The 21,747-nt window shown below is 37.6% G+C and overlaps 1 long non-coding RNA gene across 1 annotated transcript in view; it reads right to left on the bottom strand.

Annotated features, from left to right (window-relative positions):
• Positions 1 to 2,410: 2,410 nt before the first annotated feature.
• Positions 2,411 to 21,747, bottom strand: part of LOC103876502 — a 37,891-nt gene continuing 18,554 nt past the window's right edge. The window contains exon 3 of the long non-coding RNA XR_001893771.2: positions 2,411 to 4,665. This is a non-coding gene — a long non-coding RNA (uncharacterized LOC103876502). The remainder of the gene's footprint in view (positions 4,666 to 21,747) is intronic.

Genomic DNA, 21,747 nt, shown 5'->3' with positions numbered 1-21,747 from the left:
AATTGCCAAAACCTGGAAGCAAACAAGATGTCTTACAACAGGTTAATGGGTAAACAAACGTGATACATCCATGCAATGGTATTCCATATCACTGAATGGTATTCGGTGATAAAAAGAAGTAAATTATCAAAACCTGAAAATACATGGAGGAAACTTAAATGCATATTTCTAAGTGGAAGAAGCCAATCTAAAAACGTCACATACTGTGTGATTCTAACTATATGACATTCTGGAAAAGGAAAAAAATTGCAGACAGTAGAGCTATTATTGTCAGGGGTTCAACATAGCAGGATGAGGAGGTAGGGGATGGGATTTTGGGGGGCTGTGAAACTATTTTCTATAATACTGTAATAGTGAATACCTATCATCACATATTTGTCAAAACTCATAGAATGTACACACATAGAGTGAATCCCAATATAAACTATAGACTTTACTTGATAATAATGTATCAATATTGGCTCATCCATTCTAATAAATGTGCCACACTAATGCAAGATGTTAATACTAGGGGAAACTGAAGTGTGGGGAATGGGGTAGAGTGAGGGGGTATATGTAAGTTCTCTGTACTTTTGGTTTAATTTTTCTGTAAACCTAAAACTGCAGGAAAAAAAAAAAGCCTGTATCATTCTATCTACATCCAGCTATTGCAGCAATTTGCTCCAAGTCAGAAATAAGCTTTTTATTTTAAGGAAAAAATACATAGGAGATATTTGAGCTTCTAGTCAACTAAGGTACCATTGAATAAATTATGCATGCTAAGGACTAAGCTAATCATACTGTGACTGATGCTTTTGTTAAAACTCTGTAGAGACTATAGAAAGACTCTGAAGAAAGCCCTTGAGAAATCCCCAAATGTGGTATTTAGAGTTAATAAACTTCTCACTATCCTTACCTAGGATAAGGTCTTCACAAAGATTAGCTTGTCTATGCCTAAAAATATCTGATCATTAATGGCATGATTGTAGATAACCAAAGCATCATCCATGATCCTGAAACAGTTTTAGTGATATTATTTAGAATTTCTATTACCCCTACAATCCTAGAATTTTCTAGCATTCTAATGTTTTCTTTCAGAGATATTAATAAGGATTCTACAAGTGTGTATCAGGCAGAGTCCAGTCAGAAAACAGAAATAAGTCTATGTTTTCAATAGAAGGACCTTAATACAGAAAATGTATTAACTAGATGTTACAGAAGTTCTAAAGCCCGAGCCCAATGCGGAGTGGAACCATTTCCATCTGCCCAATGCGGGCTGGAGCCACAGAGGAGACACATCTGTTAGAGATACTGACCAAAGTGGAGACAGAGAGTTAGTGTATCTTCTCCCCTCCGTCTGCCCTCCAGTGTCTCACTTGTGCCTTCTATTGGTCAGAGTGATCCAGAAGTCAGCTTGCAAGGGAAACAGGGAAGTGTTGCTCTCCCATTACTGAGAAGGGCAGAGACTGGATCTGACACCAAAACTGAGAAGTGACTGACAAAAGGTGCTCATACTTCAACAATATGTTCATTATGGCATCCATAAAAACGCTGAATTCACAGAAAAACTCAGAAATAAAGAGAGAAGATAAATCATGTCTTCACAAAGTTTCTCATAACTGCTGACAATGGTAAAATACTAATGTCTTTTCAAGGAAGGAAAAAAAGTTGACAGTCTCATGAAAGTAGAATATAGTGGGCATCCAAATGATGAGGGAAGTTTTGGAATGAGAACTTCCACTGGCACCTTCTTGGGTTTCTCTATCTCTGCTATCAGCATTTAGCCAACTGAGATACATATGTGCAACACCGGATATGATCTAAAGTTAAGGAAAACTAAACTATCTTGGGGCTCTGCACTTCCTACTATTTTTCTGCCTCAAAAATCTGCCATTGTCAGGTTACTTCACATTTTACTGGAAAAACCATTCAATGGAGCTGATCTCAGCATAATGTTACTTTTTGGGATGTTATATGGTCATTCGTTTCTCAGTCAAAATGAATTCCTTATGTTGAGAATAAACCACATTTTTTTCTGAGTTTAGGGTTTTTATTTTTAAAAATCAGTTGTATTTCTATAAATTAGCAGCAAACAATTAAAATGGACTTTTGTTTTGTTTTGTTTTAACTTTTTATTTCAAGTGTACATGTGCAAGTTTGTTATATAGGTAAAACTGTGTCATGGGAGTTTGTTGTACAATTATTTTGTCCTCCAGGTATTAAGTCTAGTACTCATTAGTTATTTTTCCTGATTGTTTCCCTCCTTCCACCCTCCACCCTCCAACAGGCCCCAGTGTATGTCGCTCCCCTCTATGTGTCCACATGTTCTCACCATTTAACTCTCACTTATAAGTGAGAACATGTGGGTTTTTTTGGTTTTCTGGTCCTGCATTAGTTTGCTCAATATAATGGCCTCCAGCTCCTCCCATGTTCCTGCAAAGGACATGATCTCATCCCTTTTTATGGCTGCATAGTATTCCATGGTGTATACGTACCACATTTTCTTTATCCAGTCGATCTTTGATGGGCATTCAGGGAGAATAAACCACAATTTCTTACCATTTATTCTTAAACTTATGGGAAGGGAGCTATACATAGTTAGAAAAATAATGATGGCTAGCTCTGAAACATTAAGTGCTTCAAGAATATCATCTATAGCCTGAATTCCTTTTGAAGTCAGGAGTATCTCACCTACATTCTCAATTTTCACAACTACAATACAAGCCTTGTTTGAAACTGTTTTTGCAAGGCTTTCTCATTATCTCACTATGCAGCATTGAAGCCACACACTCACTGGTCATGATGTGCTCTCTACTTGCCGAGGGTGAAATTAAAAGAATAGTGTCTAATGTTGGTATTCAGAGCTATTACAGGAGATTCCTAGAGAGATCGAGCCACTTCTAGAGAAAATGTCAATATTACAGAATGTGCTTGGAGCATATCTTTTCCTGGCCGAAGAAGCTGAATAATTAACTTCCCAGAACCCTAAAATACTCCATAATGGCAAAAGAGGGGACAATTTTGAGTTATTCACAATACTCTATAGTTCACTTACAAAATAATAATAATAGGTAACAATTCTGAGCACTTATTGCAAAGCAAGCACTTTTGTATGCTCTGTGCATGTATCAATTTCTTTCTGCCTACAACTCTTATCATTTTCGTTTTGTAAATGAGTGAACTGAGGCAAAGAAAGACTACATACCTCCACCTAGAATCATGACACCAGTGTCAGAGACAGAATTTGAACCCAGACAGTCTGGCTCCAGAGTCTATACTATTAAACACTCTACTCTCTACCTTTTTTTCTTTTAAGAAGTATATTTTACATTGTCTGGGCCACTTTATCATGGTACTTTCAGAGAATATTTGCATAAAAGCTTTGATTCAAAGTTTTGTCTACTGAACTGCAATTGATTCAGATGTTACCATAGTATATTACATGGCTGCATATGAGCCTCCTGCTGGTCTATAAAGATTATGTTTGCCCAATAATCCATATGAATTTCTTGGGATCACATCCAGGGAAGAACTACGCTATTGACATGGAGTCCTTAAAACACCTGGAATTAACCCCAAATATAAACTTTTCAGCCACATCAGCTAGTCACACCATATAGATGCTGTAAACAACTTATGTTAATAAAGTTTAAGAGTTTTGTTGACAGGAATCTTTGAAAGGTGCCAACATTTTAAAAAGCCATGCTGAAATGGTGACACTGACCTCTAAGTTAACTGTAGTATTTCTCTGAGGAGTTGGCCGACATGCCTTGGCGGTTTTCTCCATCTCATCCTGTGATTCTTAGGTCAACGACAGGAGTCATCCTGCTGAGTTAAAAACGGGGAAATAACTCCACACTTGCCATAACCGTGTGCTTCCAGCCTACTTAAGAACTTGAGCAATACCTATGAACACAACTTAGTTACTGCTCTGCCCGTCCCTACCGCTTACTTACCCACATCTCAAAAGTCATTTTTGTTCCAATTATGGAGATAGATCATTCTTGTTTCATAATAAGTAAACAAGAGTGGCAATGTCTATCATGTCGCTAGCCGTAAAAGTGTTCCTCCAAGAACAGAACCAAGTTAAGCATTTTAATGCAAGCCAATTAATTTTTTTTCTAGCTCTGGAGACTCACAAAAACCATAGAGCAGTAATTCTCTGGTCTCTTTCTGTTCTGAAGTGATCTCTCTTGTTTCCATTCCCAAGGTGATCACAGAAGGGAACTCTACACTTAACAAATGGGGAAATGAGTTAAGTATGCCAGGAATTGCTATGATTCAGCATTGGTTTTTGAGATCCAGTGGAGCTCCTATTACACGAGCAAGGTAATTTTTACAGTGTTAAAGAACTATCTTGTTGAATGCCATTCCTGTTATCTATGGCTACATAATAAATGACTCCAAGATTTAGAGACTTAGAACAATGACATTTATTTTGCTCATGAATCGCAATTTAGATGGAGTTCGGTGAGGATAGCTCATCTTTGCTCTACTTGACATCAGCTGGGTTGACTCAAAGGCTGGGATTTGGAATCATCTGAAGACTCATTCATTTGCAAAAATGATAGTTGCTGCTGGCTGTCAGTCATGCAATTAGCTGGGGCTTTTAGATGTGTATGTGGCCTTTTCATGTGTCCCAGACTTCCTCATAACATGGTGGCTGACTCCAAAGGGGCAAGTGCACTGAGCGAAAAAGAAAGAGCCAGATAGAAATTATATGTCCCTTTATGTCCTAGTCTCATAAGTCATGCAATGTCACATTCATCACATTCGATTGCTTGAGGCAGTTAGAAAGCTCCACCCAGTTTCAAGGGGAGAAAAGAGACCCCACAGCTCAATGCAGGCATATTGATGCAACACTGTAACAAGAGCATGTGGAATGAGATATATATTGGTGCAACAAGCTTTAGAAAGTACAGCCACAGGCTGGGCTCGGTGGCTCACATCTGTAATGTCAGCATTTTGGGATGCTGAGGTGGGTGGATCACTTGAGGTCAGGAGTTCGAGACCAGCCTGGCCAACATGGTGAAACCCTGTCTCTACTAAAAATACAAAAATTAGCTGGGCGTGGTGGCATGTGCCTGTAGTCCCAGCTACTCAGGAGGTTGAGGCAGGAGAATCACTTGAACCCGGGAGGCGGAGATTGCAAGAACGTGCCACTACACTCCAGCCTGAGCAACAATGTGAGACTCTGTCTCAAAGAAAGAAAGAAAGAAAGAGAGAGAGAGAGAAAGAAAGGAAGGAAGGAAGGAAGGAAGGAAGGAAGGAAGGAAGGAAGGAAGGAAGGAAGGAAGGAAGGAAAAGAAAGAAAGGAAGGAAAGAAAGAAAGAAAAGAAAAGAAAAGAAAAGAAAAGAAAAGAAAAGAAAAGAAAAGAAAAGAAAAGACAGCCACAATGGCCTACTTGTTTCTTTGCACATTTTTTAGAGGGTTGAAACAGAGAAATATCACTCTTAGAGTGGGATGCCATAATTACCACCTCTGTTTCTTTGAGTATGCCCACGAAACTATTTTTTTTGCTCTTTTCTGGTTTTAAAGAGGTTTTTTTCTCTCGCTCTAACATTGGTAAAACTACATATAAGGCATATGAAAGACTTTAGGACATCTGAATGACAAAGTTATGTGTTTTATAGACAGTAACCTTTTTATGTTTACAGTCTTCAGATTAATTTTTGTTAATGAACAAATGAGGAAATGTAAACAGTATGTAAACTAAACTTTAATATTTATGATTAATACTTTAATTTATTAAATTACAATGATTATTAAATTAATAATTTAATACTATGATTATGTAATATTAGATTACAAATTTTATTACAAAACACTTGCTGAATACCTATGCTTTCTTGTTTAAAATACTGGTATTTGTATTTTTGACTCATATCTGTGGGATGTTGTAAACATTATCAAGGTATTAAGTGCAATATGTTTGCAATGCTAAAAACAGTAACTATGCAACTAGAGATAATTATTTTATTATCTTTCAATTTGTAATAACAAATCACAGATGTTATCATAGTCAGCATTCGTCTGCAATCCACACAACTGAGATGCTTTTGCAATATTCAGTGAATTGTCAGTATACTCCTGAAGAGGACAGGAGCCAGAACAATATTTCAAATCAATACTCTGTTCATTTGAAGACAGAATGATTATGAAACTTTCATGCCTTTTGTAAGCAATTTGCTTCAGTCTAGATTATGCTAATTGTACTATCATATTCTATCAAATATTCTGAATTAAGGGGAAAAATTATGGTCTGTCTTAGATCAGATCTCTGTGACTAAGACAATGGTAAAGATAGTTGAAGAAATCAATTGCTCAACCTTTAATTCAGAGATTACTTGTAAAAGAAAAAAGAATTGTGTCAAAGGAAGGGGGGTATTGATTCTAATACCTAATCAGAGTGTCCTAAAAAAAATAAGGAAAGATGAAACCATCTCGGATTTATGAGCAAAATTCTGTATAACTGCTGACAATGGTAAAATTTTTATAATATTTTTAAGTTGGCAGTTTTATTTTAAAAAGGGGGGGAACCAAGAAGGGAAAATTTGCTGTATTTTTTTTTAATTGGTGAAACTATCTTGTTTCAAAGGAGACATGCTCTGAACAGTGTTGGCAAGAACCAAAGGGATTTTGTTGTTATTGTTTTTGTGGAGGTTGTTTTGTTTTCTTTTTGCTTTGTGTGTCTGTACTTTCAGAAATTCCCTGGTAACTGAATTATAAAGACTATTTTTCAAACCTGATAGATTTGAGGCAAATTGTTTGTGAAAGTGTTGTAAAAAAAGGACTTGAATAAGGTCATATTTATAATTAATAGCTATGAATTAAAGTGGTTGGGAATAATACAAATTACTTTCAGCCAAACTAAATATGTTAGCAAGTCAAGAAAATTTTCTCAAATAAGTGCCTGATTTTGCAGGAAAAGGTGAAAACATGAACAACTGAAGGGCTCAATTACTACCGATTAACGCAAAACAAATAGCACAGCTGACATAACCATTATCCACTCACATACATGCACATATTAGTAATGAGACTTCTGTTAATAGACACATGTAAGTCACTTTTATTCTTTTACCATTGTATGTGGTATATGGAGGAAGAGAAAGAAGAGAAGGAGGAGAAGAAGGGAAATGGGAGGGCATAATATAATTTTAGGACTCCATGTTTTAAATATTATTTTAATTCCATCTATTTCTTCCTGAAAGTGAAGCTGTGTTTCCGGAAACCCCTCCACCTAAGATGACAGTGCTTAGGCAAATAGAAGAAAATGGCTATGGGGTTTGAAGAAAGAAGAAAAGAAGGATAAGGAAGAATGGGGAAGAAGGAAGATATAGGAGAATCAGCAGTGAGATGAAGGAAGGTCAAAAAGAAAGAAGGGAGAGAGAATTAGGTAACAAAGAGGCACAGGAAGAAAAGAAAGAAAAACGGCTCAGCAAAAAATGAGAATAATGGAAACCAGGCACTGGTACACAATAGCTCCCAGACCAAATCCAGCTCATTGCCTGTTTTCGCACAGCTGAGCTAACAGTGTTTTTTTACATTTTTAAACAATTGAAAAAAACAAAAGAGGAACAATATCTTGTAACATGTAAAAATTGTATGACATTTAAACTTGTATATATAAATAAAGGTTTATTGGCATGCATCCATGCCCATCAGTTATATATTGTCTACGCTTAATTTTGTGCTACAACAGCAAAACAGGGTAGTTGTGACAGAAAGAGTATGGTTCTCAAAGACTGAAATATTTATTATCTGGTCCTTACAGAAAAGGTTTGCCAACACCTGGAGTGATCTATAAATATTTATTAAATAGCAACTCAGCACCATTCTCTATGGAGGATACGAAAGAAAAGAGAAAGTCATGAATACATGGCTCCTATTTTTGTAGACTTATAGTCTAGTTGCGAAAGGAAAAACTAATAACAGTTGTTCTTCATAGTTGATTGCTAGGAACTACGAAAATGGCAATAATATATGGTTTGTTTCTTCCTCATTCTTGCTGAACTTGATACCTCATAAATGGTCATAATATTAGAACCCTGGCATCCACAGAACAATTGCATCCTTCATACCACTATTTTATACTCTTAACCTCTAGTTTAAGGCTATCGTCCCCATCTCCAAGAAACATACAAAATACCACAAATAAAGGCTTGATCTTGAATGGATAATCCGGCCAAACCAGTCTCTCAGTGAGACAATTCCTAAAGGAGAGGAAGGCTTTGGTGGAAGATGTAGACAAAGGCCTGAGAATTGAACATGACCCTTCATATCACACTGCTGATTCAAAGGGGATGATATGGGATAGTTACTCTTATTTATCTAAAATAGAAAGAAAATTCCCTAATGCTTTGTTTGCAGTAAATTTCTCCCTCCCTAAATTAAGCTTGCCACCTCTCCACTGCCCACAAGCACCCCCTGCCTAGCCTGGAGGGATGGGAGAGCAGAGAGACCACTCACTCCTTTTTAGTGTGTTCTTCAAAAGCGACACTTTTTCAACCCTCTTTAAGGCTGTACCACCCAATATGGTAGCCACTGACCATATGTGGCTACTGAGCATGTGATATGTGGCTAGTCCAAATTGATTAATCAGAAAATACACATCACGTGTCTAAGATTTAGTATGAAAAACAAAATGCAAAATATCTAATTTTTTTCTAGAATTTTGATTTCATGCTGAACTATTTTGAATATATTAGGTTAGATAAAATATTTTGTTAAAATAAATTTATTTCTTTTTACTTTTTAAAATGTGACTACTATGAAATCTTAAATGACCTATGCCATCTGCATTCTATTTCAACCGGACAGAACTGCTTTTTTTTTTTTTTTTTTTTTTGAGATGGAGTCTCATTCTGTCGCCCAGGCTGGAGTGCAGTGGCACAATCTCAGCTCACTGTAACCTCTGCCTCCTGGGTTCAAGCGATTCTCCTGCCTTAGCCTCCCAAGTAACTGGGACTACAGGAGTATGCTGCCACACCTGGCTAATTTTTTGTATTTTAGTAGAGTCGGAGTTCACCATGCTGCCCAGGCTGGTCACGAGCTCCTGAGCTCAGGCAATCTGCCCGCCTTGGCCTCCCAAAGTGCTGGGATTACAGGTGTGAGCCACCGTGCCCGTCCCAGAGCTGCTTTAACAGGCTGACTTAACGGTCAGTGTTAAAGAGGTAGCTGTGTGGCTCATTTCCTTACCTCCTTCAAGTCTTGGCTCAAATGTCACCTGCTCAATAAGGTCACTTGATAAATTGTAACTTCTCAAATTCCTGTCTCCCTTTCCCAGCTCTATTTCTTTTGAGCCAACACTTACCATCTTCTAGCCCACTATATAGTCTAATTATTTATTATATTTATTGCTTATGGTCTATTTCCCTGCCCCTCACTCCCTATAAGGTAGAAATAGTTTATCTATTTTTTTCTCACGGATGTATCCGCAGCACCCAGAGTGGCATCTGGTACTTGGTAGGCATCTTCTGGATGAATGGTGAAAGAAGCAGTGTAAAATACTCAATGGAAACCTCAATGGTCAGTATATGAGGCTTTTAGGGAAGTTTTAGGGAGAGTTTTCAAAGGATTGAACTTTCTAAAAGATTCTCTCCTGCAAACCTCCCTCTGGTTCACACTCTCCTATCCCCAGGCCTCTGTCGCTGATGTTGAAACCTAGCTGTACTCCAAGTGCTATTTCTCAGCCAACTGATAGACTTAGGGTTTGGGGTGCTAGAAATCATATGTAGATGCTGGAGGGATATTACTAGCCTCCCCCTTGAGAATGAATTGATGTGCAGTATTTTAATAAAATCCTGCTATGCAACATACATGCATGTCCTAATCAAACTGGATAAAGTGCATATGACAAAGTGAGATTTGTTCATTCATTTCTAGGTTACACTGGATGCCACTACCAACAGAAGCTCTTTTTTTTTTTTTTTTTTTTTTTTTTGAGACGGAGTCTCGCTGTGTCGCCCAGGCTGGAGTGCAGTGGCGCGATCTCGGCTCACTGCAAGCTCCGCCTCCTGGGTTCACACCATTCTCCCGCCTCAGCCTCCGAGTAGCTGGGACTACAGGCGCCCGCCACCTCGCCCGGCTATTTTTTTTGTATTTTTTTTTTTTTAGTAGAGACGGGGTTTCACCATGTTAGCCAGGATGGTCTCGATCTCCTGACCTCGTGATCCACCCGCCTCGGCCTCCCAAAGTGCTGGGATTACAGGCTTGAGCCACCGCGCCCGGCCAGAAGCTCTTAAAACATGGTATGTAAAACATATCTAAGTGCTGACGTTAATGGCATCAAATACTTAATAATGCAAACCATCATATAGGTATTAACAACACCCCAATATTTTTATTTCAGAGGAATAAAAATCAACATGGCTCTGAAAATGGTCCTTATCCTTCAGAAGTTCTTAACCTTATCCAAAGTATGTCCAATTCCTTACTCTTCAAATTTCTTCTTAAGTTTTAACACATTAAGTTGTACCCACCCCATATCTAAATGAAGATTGCTCACATCTAGACATAATTATTGTAGTAGGTGCTCATTTCTTGTATCAAGTTTTCCAATATCCATTCTACTTTTGTTCTTATTACTAGGAAGAGAAATGGTCTCATTTTGGCACAGTCTTGAACATTAAACTTACCACTGAGGTCTCAATACAAACCTTACTTTGAAGTAGAACTGACAGACTCCTATCATGTGACTTTAGGTTGCACTTGTTGCTTCGTAATGTCTTTCTAATAAAACTCCCTGTCTTTATGGGTGATATTTTCACCATTAGAGAGTCGTTCTTTTGTTTATGCTGTGTAATCTGGGATAAGTCATTTTTATCTTCAGAAGTCAGTACTCCGTGGTGTGCTACACATGATTAAGGCATTAGTAGACCTTTGTGCCTTAACATAGGTTAGTATGTCAAATTGCTTTCCTAGTTAACAATTAATTGACATCGGTGTTCAAAAGAATGAGGCATAGGAGACAAAAAGTTTATGAGAAGTTCAGGAGATGAGAGAGAGCATTATATCTAGACTACTGGACTTAATCTGAGGTAGAGATGATTCCATGGAGAAGGGAAATTACAGGTTTTAGTCAGACACGAGGAAACTGGGGACCAGAAGAAGGGAGAGTCAATTAGGATGATCAATGGAGTTGAAAGGGAAGGAATTGCCCAGGAATTTCAGGCAGGGCTCTGTGGCTCCCTATTCTCTCTCCCTTATCATAAACATTGCCCAAAATGCCTAATTTATTTAAATGACTGCCTTACCCAAGGATCTAAAAACAAAACAGAAGGCACACTTACACTGGAAAATTTGAGGTGAGTTTAATTAAAACCACTTTTTACAAAGGAATGTGTGGGGTTTAGAAGAAGCAAGAAGGCATGGTACAGTACCTTGAGGGTATCAACAGAAGGGAGCTGCTGGCCGGGCACGGTGGCTCAAGCCTGTAATCCCAGCACTTTGGGAGGCCGAGACGGGCGGATCACGAGGTCAGGAGATCAAGACCATCCTGGCTAACACGGTGAAACCCCGTCTGCACTAAAAAATACAAAAAAACTAGCCGGGCGTGGTGGCGGGCGCCTGTAGTCCCAGCTACTCGGGAGGCTGACGCAGGAGAATAGCGTGAACCCGGGAGGCGGAGCTTGCAGTGAGCCGAGATCGCGCCACTGCACTCCAGCCTGGGTGACAGAGCGAGACTCCATCTCAAACAAAAAACAAACAAACAACAAAAAAGGGAGCTGCTGCCAGTCCTAGGGCTGGAAACATACAGGTAGGAGAGAATAGGCCCAGACAGCAGGCTGGACGAGGGGTTCCCTGGCAGGGGCTGTGGCCTTTGGTAGAGGACCAAAGCCAATCCTCAGCGACTTGACAGACAGGCAGGTGGGATAGTAAACACCCGGACCTCGCACTCCTCTGAGCCTTCGACTTCCTGCAGGGAGAAACCTTTGCTGGAAAAACCCAACCATTGAACAGGAAACCCAATGGCAAGGGAGCCTCACCTATTTTCAACAAGAAAAGCGAGAGGATCTGTTTCTGCCACCTTTTTATAGAACATTATATTTTAATAAACTTTTTTTCAGTTCAAAGTGAGTAATACCGCATCCTCTTCATTATTCGTCAAAGCTTCAGACTAAGAGGGAATTTGTACAGGTGCTAAACTCTGGGCTTAACATAATGCATCATAGTGGAGACAAAAGAGTACAAATTTAAAGTGCCCCTAGCTTATAACAGATTTTAATTAGTTGCTGCAACTGTATTCAATCAACTGTACCCAAGCAACTGAACTAAACTATTCCTAAGCAAAAGCCAAAAGAATAAAAATTAAAATGACAGGCCCATGAAAAATTCATTTGTGGTGCTGGAAACATTTGCCTTGGTATCACAATCTTGAGTTACTAGAAATTTTGTACATGGGAACAGATAGGACACACACACACACACACATCTATAGCCAACAAATGAATTGAAACATCGTAGCAACAGTTCATAATTATGTAAAAAAAAAAAAAAAAAAAGAGGGGTGAACAATACTCCTGCCTTGTTCAGAGGGATGAACACTTGGAATGCCATCCCTATGACATAACCCACAAGTGATCAAGTATTGACCTGAGATTTCAGGTTAAGTGGAAGGTAGGATGTATCTCCAGAGTTGTGCTTTCTATAACCAGTAACAAAAAACAATTATATAGAACTTAAAATTCCTAAATATTAAAAATGTCCACCTTGCACATGAAAGAAAAAGAATCACTGTTTCAAAGTTCCAACTCCGAGTTTCACTACTTTTCCAATTATAATTTCAACATTTTCTGTATAACAAATACAGAAATTAGTTAACACTTCACAGAAAATTTATTGTTGTTTGGAGTTCGGGGGTTTTTATTTGCTTTTGATGGGGAAAGAGGGCCTTTGCCTATTTTAGCAAATACTTTTTTAAACCAATAAACCTGTAATGGGAAGAACAAAGTCAAGGCACTGATAGATGATGAATATGATATTTTCAAAAGGGCTTTGCTTTCATTTCTGGAGTGGAGAAAAGAAAGTGAGATCAGCCCTTCAAAAGTTCACAGACATTTACTGCAATTGCTGTCTTTGAAGCCAATGTTGAAGACACCAGAAGCTTTGGAACTGGTATGTTTTGACCACTGGTATTCTAACCATCTAGTATAGGAGCTAATGGGTCCCTGTATCTCTATTTGCCTTGGCTTAATGATGTCAAGGATAAGCTAGAAATATTTTGATGCACTCAATAGTTATTGTTTTCCCAAATCCAACATTCTCACTGGAGAATAATAACTAGATATTAATTGAAGATTTTAGAATTTACTTTTTAAAAAAAATTGAATGTTTTAGAATTGCAACTTTCTACCAGTGATTATTTACATCCAAGATAGTGTTTCTTCTGTATGCTCTGGGATGACTATGTGAGTTGTTCCAACCAGTGTCCATCCTGACTGTGAGTACCCATGATATACAAGTTATCACATGTAGAATATTATACCAATGTTAGGTTAAATGACAAAACCACATACCATCCTCAACAGACTCTAAATACAAAGCTTATGGGCCATGGGAAATATAGCCCTCTTCATATCTCCCCCAACTCCATACCACATTTTATAAAATGATCCAATATTTTTGATATCTAATAATTAATTTTTCTATTATTTTTCTCTTTCAAAAATTACTTTTTACACTTACACTAGATTTTATAACTATATTAACAATTATGTAGACATTAAAAATGTTTTCCAATCTTCATATCACCCAGAATCCCTTTAGTTCTTAATCTTCCCCTTTTCAACTTTTTATTTCCTTATGTTGATTTATTTCTTGGTAGGATAAAGAAATGCAGAAAGAGTGCCTGGCTTTTGTACAAGAGAGGGATCCTGGTTTTGGATGCCTGAAACTTATACAATTTTAGGGGTTACATTTAAGAAAAAAATAAACAACTATAATGACTTAGTTTACTGTATATAAATCATACTTTGATTTAAAAATTAGGTATGAATATGAATTTGCATTTAAAAGGAGAAAGAACAACAAATACAATCTTTTTAAATATTTATTTTAATTTCTTTTTTTCTAATTTTTAAAATACTTTCTTTCTTTTTTTTATTTTTTGTTTCTGAAACTTTCAAGTTCTAAGAGCACTAGGCCCTTGTGAGGGATATTCAATTGAGTCCTTGAACCTGAAAACCTCAAGAGTATCCCTCCCAAATACAAGATATGATGTGTCAATGGACTGTGGAGAAGGAGTATGAGCTTTGGATTTTATTTTTATTTTATTTTTGAAGAGATGAGGTTTCACCATGTTACCCAGTCTGGTCTCAAATTCCTGAGCTCAAGAGATCCACTTGCCTTGGCCTCCCAAGGTCCTGGGATTACATGCATGAGCCACCATACGTGGCCAACACAATCTTAAAATATGAGAAAATATGACAAAACTCAGAAAGTCCAGAAAAATAATATAGTATTTATCTTAATTAATTGTCTGGTATACTTCTGCAATATTATACATATTTTTCTACATTTTTTGTTGCATATTTTTAATCACCTCTCCAAATGACAAAAATTTTGTAATGCCTTTATCTATACAGAGATGTGTAAGAGAATTTCTATAGCTTAGTGATCAAAATGTGTTTTCTATTATTGACAGTACCAAAAACTACTTTTCATTTCACCCCTTGTTATTGATAATGAAACATAATTCTTTTGGATCCTTGTCATATTTTGGAAAAGCACTATATAGTTTCTTTCATAGAGGGTGGAATATTTGGAATATTTGAAATAGTTAGAGACTCACTTCAGCTTTGTACATGTCAAACTCTGCTTCTTCTCCATCACCTACTCACCTCTGGTGCTGGAGTTCTCCCCGTGGCAATACAGTGTCTGTCTCTGCAGCTGTATGTCAGGATACCTTTAACTTTCCATTTAAAGAATCTCCTTTTCTCTGAAATTCAGACATTTTATGTTTATGACTATGTGTGGAATGTGTTTGTTAATGTGCCTGGCATTTTCTTAGCCCTTCTGGTATGAAGACCACATCTTCAGTGACTCAGATCTGTTTCTGTTGTCTTCTAAAAGTCTTCATGCATAAACTGAACTACCCAGATCTCTCGTTCACGTCTGTTGTCTCTTCTCATCATATTGATTCCTTTATTTTTATTTTAATGCTGGGAGAATTCCAAGTTGTCTTCCAATTCGCTGATTTTATTTCTGCCTCTTAAATCTGCAATTTACTGCTTCCATCACATTTTTAAAATAACATATTTTCACCTCTAGGAAGCGTTTCCTGACCTCACACCTTGATCTAAATCAAATATCCTCACAATATTCAGTGATAAAATGAACTACCTATTTTTTAAGTTTTCTTCTGTTTCTTTGAATAGCTAATTCATTAATGAATTATATAAATAGGCAATTCATTTTATTACTGAAGAATAAAATGAATTGCCTATTTATATAATTACTGAAGAATAAAATGAATGACCTATTTTTTAAAGTTTTCTTCATTGTCTGTTTGATAGGGGATTTTGTCAGAGATGATTTAAATCCCTGCACAAGTCTTTCAGGGTGAAAAAGGGGAGGGTGGGGTAAAACTTAAGTTGCTGTGTAGTTGTTGTAGTTGCTTTGTTCCGTCGTTTTAGAGGACCAGACTTCTTCAACAGAGAGTGAGTATGACATTCTGAGCAATCAGTCTTCTCCTTGGTAGGTTGTGGCAACCTCTCAGCCTGCCACCTGTAACTGGCAAGGCTATCTTTGTTGGGGGTCAGCTGTGACGGGGCCCTCTTTCTCTGTTGAATGTACCATCCCAGCAAAGTGCCAGATTGAAATGAAAGCCATTTTCTCTTGCTTTGTGTGTCACAAATATAAGCATCTCTAGAGCCTTAGCTTATCTTTCTGAGTTGCTTAACAATTTTATTAATAAACTTGCTAGTATTAAAACATGTTTGCACTTTGAGATGAAACGCTACTTGGCCATAGCATTATTACTTAGCAAAATACTAAAAACAATTCTATTATCATTTTCAAAAATTTGCATCATATTCACAACTGAAATTGGCTCCTGCTTGATTTTTTTCCAACTCCCTTTGTTAGGCTTTGATATCCAGAGATATGACAGTTTCATAAAATGAATTGCTATACTTTCCATCTCTTCCTGCATTGAAGAATATTTTAAATAGAACAGAAATTACCCATTTCTTTGTTAAGCATTAAGAACGCATCCATAACATTGTTTCAGTCTAGTGTCTTTTTGGAAAGTAATCTTTCTGAGAAACAATATTTACTTTAAGAAAAACATATCCCTTTATGTTCATTTTGTGTGAAAAAATAAAAATACATCATCAAAAAGATTATAAAATCATTGAAATCAAATTCCAGGATGTATATTAACTTTTTGCCTTATTAACTATTTTGGTGTATAATTTTTTGGTATTGATCTTCCTATTATTGCCAACCCTCACTCCCACCTTCCTGCCATCCACACACACAATGTATTCATTTTGCTATTATTTCATTTGTTTTCTTGCTCTCTTTCTTTAAGCTTTGCAATGTATTGTGAAAATCCTTTCATGCAATACATGTTTCTAATCATATCATTTTAATGGCTGCCATTTTATGGTGATGAGGCACTTTATTTAATCAATTGTGGAAGATGAGCTTTTAGACCTTTTAATCCTCTTTTATAATCACTGTCTCACAAGAACACCTTTTCTCATAATGGTCCTCTCCTTTTGACAGCTGGGGCTTCTCACTTATCTATCCTGCCATTCACCTCTATTTACCCACCCCTGCAAAAGCAGATAGAGGTGTATCTATGTGGTTAAAATGCTTTCATCAGAAATTGCAAGTCTACCTCTTCAAATCTTTGATGAAAACAAAAACAAGAAAACAGACAAAGGAAAGCATTTTCACTGCTTTCTTAGGCTGGTGGCCCATGAACTTGGGGAGTAAGAAGGAACTCCAACTTCAAACCAAAGGCCATCACACCCAAGTGTACCTCTCTTTGGGGAATTCCTTGCCTCCTCTGTTGTGGCATCCAGCTAGCTGGGGCAGCACTTCCCTTTCCTACCTGGCATAACTGCCTCATTTAGGATTCAGCAAAGGAAGCCCTGGCTGTTTGCCTAGGAATGACCAACTACATAAAGTGTGAGCTCAAATAATTTAAGAGCCATGGCAGCAATCACGCTCTATGTGAGCCATGACCAGTGTCACAGAAATTTGCACCTCAAAGACCTCCCAAAGCCCAACCTTTCCTCCAGCTCCCTCTCTGGGGTAGAAGGTGCTTCTACCTACTTCTCTGACTAGCTTCTTCTTGTGCAGAAAACTATTGGTCGTCTTGTCTGTCACTCAACTTCTTCTATCTGCATATATCCTCCACGAATTCCACTCAGTTTGAACACGTGGATATCACTCTGTCGTGGTTTCAGCGATACTAAAAAGTGTCTCCTGCATTTTCATGGTTATTTGGGAAAGAGGAGGATTAAAACATATGTGCTCAAATTGTCACCTTGAACCAGAAGCATTGTTTTTTTTTTTTTTTCTGTAAAAAGGGCTAAAATGATATGCTTTACCTAAGAAGTTATTTTCTGAAAAATAAGGATTTTCTACTTAGAAAATGTTTCCTTTACATCTTAAATGTAGAAGAAAATGTAATTTATTCCTATATTTTCTCCATTGCCTCTTGGAATTCATCAAACAGCAACAAGCTCTGACACTTGGCACCCTAAAAGTAAGAAGGAAGATACTCACTAGACTAAAAGCTCAAGATAATTAGAGACTGTGGTCTTTGTATCCCTACCACCTTGCACAAAATAGTGGCTTGATAAATATCCTTAAGCTAATTTAAGAGATACCTGTGCAGACAACTGCTTATTTAGCACTGGGTAACATGCAGAGTTCATGACAAACCCACAAGCCTTGGAGCAGAATGACCACATAGCACATAGCGCTACTTACAAACTTTATGTATTAGTTCATTCTAACGCTGCTAATAAAAATATACCCAAGACAGTAATTTATACATGAAAGAGGTTTAATTGACTCACAGTTCCACATGGCTGGGAAGGCCTCACAATCATGGTGGAAGATGATGGGGGAGTAAAGTCACATCTTATATGGCATCAGGCAAGAGAACTTGTTCAGGGGAACTCCCACATATAAAACCGTCAGATCTTGTGAGACTTATTCACTACCACGAGAACAGTATGGGAAAAACCTGCCCCCATGATTCAACTACCTCCAGCTGGGTCCTTTCCAAAACACGTGGGGATTGTGGGAACTACAATTCAAGATGAGATTTGGGTGGGGACACAGCCAAACCGTATCACTTTCCAAAGAAGAGAGGAAACATAACACTCGTCAATTGCATAGGCAGAAAGTAGAATACCATAAACCCAGCCTGTGACTCAGGGTCATAATAATAAAATACATCATGGCAGATTTCATAAAAATTAGAACGTAGCACATTTGGTAATTTCCTCTATTTGCAATGGAGAAAAGACTATGTGGTACCAGGGAGACAGGGAGGAAGGGAGGGAGTTATTCTGAGATGATTTACTTCCTCTAATCTATCAGAAACATATTTGGAATTCTCACTAGAAGACTTGAGATCCTTAGATTTGGAGTTGTGTGACTTCAGGAAATTGATATTTGGCCAGAAATTTAAAGATTGCTTTTTTTTTGTATTAGGTAAGGACATAATTTCTGAATTTACTAATGCTTTTGAAACGCAAGTCTCTCCTTAAAAATCTTAAATGTAAACTATTTTTTCTATTTTAAAAAATTTCAAATGTGGGAGCGAGCTTTGTAAATGAAACTGCTATCATCATCTATATCAATTTTGTGTAAAGGAATTCCTTATCATAATGAAGAAAAGGTCATTTTTACCAAAAGAGTTTTTAAAAAACTGTTCAGAAAAAGGCTAGGTGTGGTGGCTCACACCGGTAATCCCAGCACTTTACAAGGCTGAGGTGGGTGGATCACTTGAGGTTAAGAGTTCAAGACCAGCCTGGCCAACATGGCAAAACCTCATCACTACTAAAAATACAAAAATTAGCCAAGCATGATGGTACACACCTGTAATCCTAGCTACTTGGGAGGCTGAGGAATGAGAATTGCTTGAACCCAGGAGACGGAGGTTGCGATGAGCAGAGATTGTGCCACTACACTCCAGCCTGGGTGATACAGCGAGACTCCATCTCAATAAATAAATTAATTAATTAAAAGTAAAAATTAAAAACAGTTCAAAAAAAACTAAGAATGATATAAGGTGGTAAAAATTTTAAAGACAAATACATGCTTCCATTGGCAAATACTTATTGAAGGTCTAGTATATGGTAGATTCTGTTATAGACATTGGGGGTTAGAAACAAACACAAAATCCCTTGCCTTCTTGGAGCTGACATTCTAGTGGGTAGAGACAGAAAACAAACATAAAACATAACACATGAGAAAATATTTAGTATGTGATACAGTGCTAAGTACTATGGAGAAAACTAAACAGATGAGGGGGATGGGGAGTACAGAGGTAGGGAGTTGTGTTAATTTCTATATTAGTTTATATTAGTTCTATATTAGTTTTTATTGGTACTATGACCAAGTACCCTAAACTTGGCTTAAAATAACACAGATTTATCTTCTTACAGTTCTGCAGGTCAGAAGTACTAAAAAGGTTTCACTGGACTAAACATCAAAGTGTCAGCAGGACTGCGTTCCTTCTGAAAGCTCTAGGGGAGAATCCGTTTCCTTGCCTTTTCCAGCTTCCAGAGGCTGCCCGTGTTCCTTGGCTCATGGTCCCCCTCCAATGATCACATCAGTCCCACATCTGCTTCTGATATCGCCTCTCCTCTGATCCTCACCCTTTGCCCTCCCTTTTATAAGAATCTTAGTGATGACATTGGACTCATCTGGACAATTCAGAATACTCACCAATCGCAAGACTCTTAACCTAATCACATCTGCCATGTCCCTTTTGCCATGTAACAAAACATATTCATCCACCACACCTAGCCTTTTTCTGAACAGTTTTGTAAAAACTCTTTTGGTCAAAACGACCTTTTCTTCCATATGATAAGGAATTCCTTTATACAAAGTTGATGTTGATGATGATAGCAGTTTCATTTATAAAGCTCACTCCCACATTTTAAATGATTTAAAATAGAAAAAATAGTTTTCATTTAAGATTTTTAAAATGAGACTTGCTTTTCAAAAGCATTAGTAAATTCAGAAATTATATCTTTACTTAAGATACATTATTCTGTCTATCATAGGCGAAGATTGCAATTTTACTTATGGTGACTATGAGTGAGTGTACTGAGAAGGTAACATTTGAATAAAGATGAAGGAAGTGAAGAAAAAGAGGGATCAAGAGGAAACAGCAATTAAGAGTTTTCCAGTATGAAAAGAAAAACAGGAATCTTAAACAAGACTTGCTGACTGGGGCTGTTGTTGCCACTCTGCAAACTGTGCAAGAAGACAGCAGTGTCTCAAATGCCACTCTCCGGGAATGGAGAGAGTGGGCAGAAATGGATGTTTCTCCCAAATTATGGTAAATACAAAGTGCCAACATGAACTTCTTACTTTCTGAGAATCTTCTTCTATTTGAATAGCAGTTTATAGGCCATGGAGTCCAGGCAACTAGCACTGGGGGAGGCCAGGCGCAGTGGCCCAAGCCTATAGTCCCAGCATTTTGGGAGGCTGAAGCAGGAGGATTGCTTGAGCCCAGGAGTTCACAACAAGCTTGGACAACACAGAAAGACCCCATTTTATTATTATTGTTTTTTTTTTTTTTTTTTGAGGAGCTTTGCTCTTGCCACCCAGGCTGGAGTGCAATGGCACAATCTCAGCTCACTTAATCTCCACCTCCCAGGTTCAAGCAATTCTTCTGCCTCAGCCTCCCATCACACCCTGCTAATTTTTGTGTTTTTAGTAGAGACCATGTTGGCCAGGCTGGTCTCAAACTCCTGACCTCAGGCAATCCACCCACCTCGGCCTCCCAAAGTGCTGGGATTACAGGTGTGAGCCACCGCACCAGGCTGTGAGACCCCATTTGTAAACAAAAGATTAGTAGATTAAAGAAACAAAAAGATTTTCATCTACTATCCTTTCTTCAAACACCTTCATATGTCTGTAATGCTTTTTGGCAGCATAAAATACTCAGTTCTTGATATATAATTTTGTTAAGGATGGCTGCTTTAGAAGGTTGGGTATTAACTTGTTTTCTCAAAATGATGAGTGTGACGCCAGTGCTATAGAAATCTGTGTGTCCTATTAACTCTCTGGGTTCTTTAGAAAGTGAGAGATTTGGTGTGGAACTAGTATAATTTCTGAGGTCCAGAAAGAACCAGCCCCTACCCTCTTTCAACATACCCACAGCCCCACGCACTGAGACTGAGCTACTGCATAGTACATTTTGGAGAATGGCTTCTGAACTTTAATTTTAACATCAGACATTTGGACTTTGACCTTTCCTTGCACAAGAATGGTGACATTTATTTATAGAATATAATATTCTCTAGACTTTAATATCTGTGGTTTATAATTTAAAAGGAAGCTTTTTTATGGGCTTTATAATTTCTTCCCAGGACTTTGATCATTAAAAAACTGTTATGGTTACATTTGGGGGATCTCTAAATTGTTGGAATGTACGACTGAAATTTCTATGCATTTCATTAGTGGAGTGTTTTATGATTTCATTTGACCTCTGAAAGACTATAATGGATGACCCAGGATATCAGGTGGGATGGAAAAGAGAATAGGAAGTGAATATTCAG

Source organism: Papio anubis, chromosome 10 (genome assembly GCF_008728515.1).
Source record: "Papio anubis isolate 15944 chromosome 10, Panubis1.0, whole genome shotgun sequence".
Classification (NCBI taxonomy): domain Eukaryota; kingdom Metazoa; phylum Chordata; class Mammalia; order Primates; family Cercopithecidae; genus Papio; species Papio anubis.
The sequence above is the reverse complement of the archived record's forward strand: the minus strand, read 5'-3'. Positions and strand labels throughout refer to the sequence as shown.